Genomic DNA, 3,747 nt, shown 5'->3' on the forward strand with positions numbered 1-3,747 from the left:
TGCACTGCCTAGAACCTTCAGTATAATGCTGAATAGAAGTGGTGAGAGTGGACAGCTCTGTTTTATTTCTGATCTTGGGGGGAAAGCACTCAGTTTTCACCACTAAATATAATGTTAGCTGTGGGTTATTTTGCAGATGCCCTACATCAGATTGAAGAAGTTCCCTTCTACTTCTAGTTTGCCAAGAGGTTTTTGTTTTTTAAACTCAGGAATGGATGTTAGATGTTGTCAAATGCTTTTTCTGCATTTATTGCAATAATCATATGGGTTTTCCCTTTTGGTTTGTTAATATGTTGAATTGCATGATTGATTTTCTAATGCCAAGCCAATCCTGCATTCCTGGGATAAAATCCATTTTGTTATGATTCATTATCCTTTTAATACGTTATTGGATTTGATAAAGTTTTGTTTATAATTTTTGTATCTCTTGAACTTTCCATTTTAATACTAATGGCTCCTCAAATTGGCCTCCCCACCACGCGCCTGTTTTCCATATGACCCACTCTGCCTGTTCATATCCTCCAGACTGTGTCTGGGATGATTACTGAGGTGGTTACTGAGGCTGGGACTTTCCCCAAACTTATGGAGGGTCAAATAAAATTTAGAACAAAGACTTGAAAGCATTTTTTTAATGTGGTCAATCCTACCTCTGAGTATGTGAATCAACTCCTGGCAGCAGTCCTGCCCCTTAACAAAGGCGTGTCCCCAACCTGAAGAGCCATCTTCAAAGCCTCTCAGTACCTGACAGGTTAGTTCCTAAGAGAAAAAGCATTATTAACTGCTTAAGAAATCCCCTGACCTTAGATTATCCCTCTGTCACTGTTCCTCCATATGGTACTGCTCTGCTCCAAAAAGGAAATATCCAATACTTCCCACTGAAGAATTCTATCCCATTCTAACTGCCTACTTGATATCCCACACTCTAAGATGCCCAAATAACCCCTTCAAATTCCTGACCCTGTGTTTTTTGTGGATGGCTTTTATAGCCAAGATATTAGGGGAACACACAGGGCAGGATATACTCCTTTCCCCATTGCACCATAGAAGCTCTTCTTCCTTCAATCCCCTCGTCACAAAAGTAATAATGGTAGTAATAGCAAACACATATACAGTGCTTACTACATGCCATGCATTATTCTAAATACTTTATGTAGATTAACTCATTTAATACCCTCAATAATCCTATGAAGTGCATATTACTATTATCCCCATTTTTGTTTATTTTTAAGGGGGCTTTCGGCAAAAACCAGAATGCCTGCTAGACAAATTCTAAAAGAGCTGTAACACTACTATCCCTATTTTTACAGAAGAAACTACAGAAAATTGAGGTCAAGTGACTTGATCAGCTCTGGGATTTGAATCCAGGCAGTCTGGCTCAAGTCCACTGCACTACCATACTCGCAAGTGACAGAACTGTGGCATTGACCAAAGTTTGCACACAGTAGAGGGCCCCCCGGCCCACTATTCATACAGATTCTTTCTAAGGCTTCAGAATATGTCATGCCTGTGTTATCTGTGGTGCCTTTGGCCAAATCTGGTGTCAGTGAGTTTCTCACTGCTGCTGACAACGAAATATATATGTTTGGAAACAAAAATTATGTAGGGCCGGGCGCAGTGGCTCACGCCTGTAATCCCAGCACTTTGGGAGGCCAAGGTGTATGGATCATTTCAGGCCCGGAGCTTGAGACCAGTCTGACCGACATGGTGAAACCCTATCTCTACTAAAAATACAAAAATTATCCGGGTGTGATGGCGGGCGCCTGTAATCTCAGCTACTTGGGAGGCTGAGGCAGAAGAATCACTTAAACCCAGGAGGCAAAGGTTGAAGTGAGATGAGATCGCGCAACTGCACTCCAGCCTGGGTGACAGAGTGAGCCTCTGTCTCAATAAATAAATAAATAAATAAATAAATAAATAAATAAATAAATAAAATTGTAGAGAGAACACTTTTTAAAAAGACATTATTATTTAATGTCATCAGAGCGACAAGAAGAAAACACTGCATTCATAGGGCAAGATTAGGAAGCTATAAAAAGGAACATTTGCAAGACAACACCAACTAAAAAGATCTTACAGAGTCAAGCAATAATCAAAGGACCTTCAAAGCAGCCAGAGAAAAAGAATACCTACAAAAAAAATTAGAGTGACAGTAGACTTTGCAACAGTAATAATAGAAACCAGACAAGTGTCATAATGTCCTCTTAGTGTCAGTGTTTAATATCCTTCTAAAAAAGGTAATTTAGAAGTAGGTACCTAGCAAACCTATCTTTTAAGAAGAATAAAGGGGAAAAAAGGCATTTATAGATAAACACAGACTAAGAGTTTCCAATTAAGTGATCTACACTAAAGGATTTTCTGAAGTTCTGTATGTATTTCAAGAAGAAGAAAAATCAGGCTGGGCGCAGTGGCTCATGCCTGTAATCCCAGCACTTTGGGAGGCCAAGGCAGGCGGATCACGAGGTCAGGAGATCGAGACCATCCTGGCTAACACGGTGAAACCCCGTCTCTACTAAAACACACACACACACACACACACACACACACACAAATAGCCGGGCATGGTGACAGGCGCCTGTAGTCCCAGCTACTCGGGAGGCTGAGGCAGGAGAATGGTGTGAACCCAGGAGGCGGAGCTTGCAGTGAGCCCAGATTGCGCCACTGCACTCCAGCCTGGGCGACAGAGTGAGACTCCATCTCAAAAAAAAAAAAAAAAAAAAAAGAAGAAGAAAAATCATCCCAAAAACAACATCTGAGGTAAAAGAAGAAAGATGGGCAAATAAAAGGTAAATGAGTATTTAAGCAAACAATGTTTGCATAAAATGATATGGTTAGTGTCATCCTTAATAAGGGAGGAACAAAAATAGTAGACATAATAACATGTAAATTGGGAGACATTAAAGATTTATAAAGTCTGTGAATTGTTTGGGTGGAGAGTATGTTTAACTTTGGACTTTAGGTTAAATATGTATGGTAAGCTTTCAAGGCCAATCACTAAAAAAATATCTTTGGAGAGACTAACAAGAAAAAATAGAAAAGGCACAAATAGTATGAACAACATAAAAGATATAGTAAAAATTTAAAAATAAGAGAATATAATTAATTTGAAAACTTACATGAATTGGACCAATTCCTAGAAAACTGATTTATTTATCGGATAAGATCACTATAACCTTAACCAGACAAATACAGATGGCTAAAGATGCAAAAATCTTAAACAGTTTATTAGCAAACCACATCCAGAATAAGTAAGATTTAATACAACATAAAAATGTTGAGTTTAATCTCAGAAATGCAAGAGCAGTTTAACATTAGAAAGTTAAACTAAATCTTTTAAGATTTAGTTCATATGCCATCTCTTCCAAGAAAGCTTCCTTGGTCCCCTGAGCTGGGTTGTGTATTCCTTAGGGGCTCTCACAGTCTATTCTTCCCACCAGTGTTACTGCACTGACCACACTGCCCTGAAATTACGGTTCTGTGTCTGGGAACACACCTCGTTCATCTCTGTGTCTTCAGTGTACAGCAGGAGGCCTGACACATAGTAAGTGGTCAAATTTTGCTCAACTGAACTTATAGCTAGTTGGATGTTTAAACTCAGTGTGCTAATGATTAATAAATTGATGGCCTGGATAGGGAGGTCTCTACTGGCATGCCACAGGGATCTAATTATACATGGCATTCTGTATAATTCTGATGGCATGCTGATGAAATTAGTGGGTGACCAAAACAGGAGAGTAGGTCACACATTAG

General features: G+C 39.3%; 1 non-coding gene across 1 annotated transcript; it reads right to left on the reverse strand.

Moving 5' to 3' along the window:
• Positions 1–1,228: 1,228 nt before the first annotated feature.
• Positions 1,229–1,289, reverse strand: LOC115833427. Its single transcript, XR_004028859.1, has one exon. It is a non-coding gene; the product is annotated as a U7 small nuclear RNA (small nuclear RNA).
• Positions 1,290–3,747: the final 2,458 nt, after the last annotated feature.

Source organism: Nomascus leucogenys, chromosome X (genome assembly GCF_006542625.1).
Source record: "Nomascus leucogenys isolate Asia chromosome X, Asia_NLE_v1, whole genome shotgun sequence".
In the NCBI taxonomy this organism is placed as follows: domain Eukaryota; kingdom Metazoa; phylum Chordata; class Mammalia; order Primates; family Hylobatidae; genus Nomascus; species Nomascus leucogenys.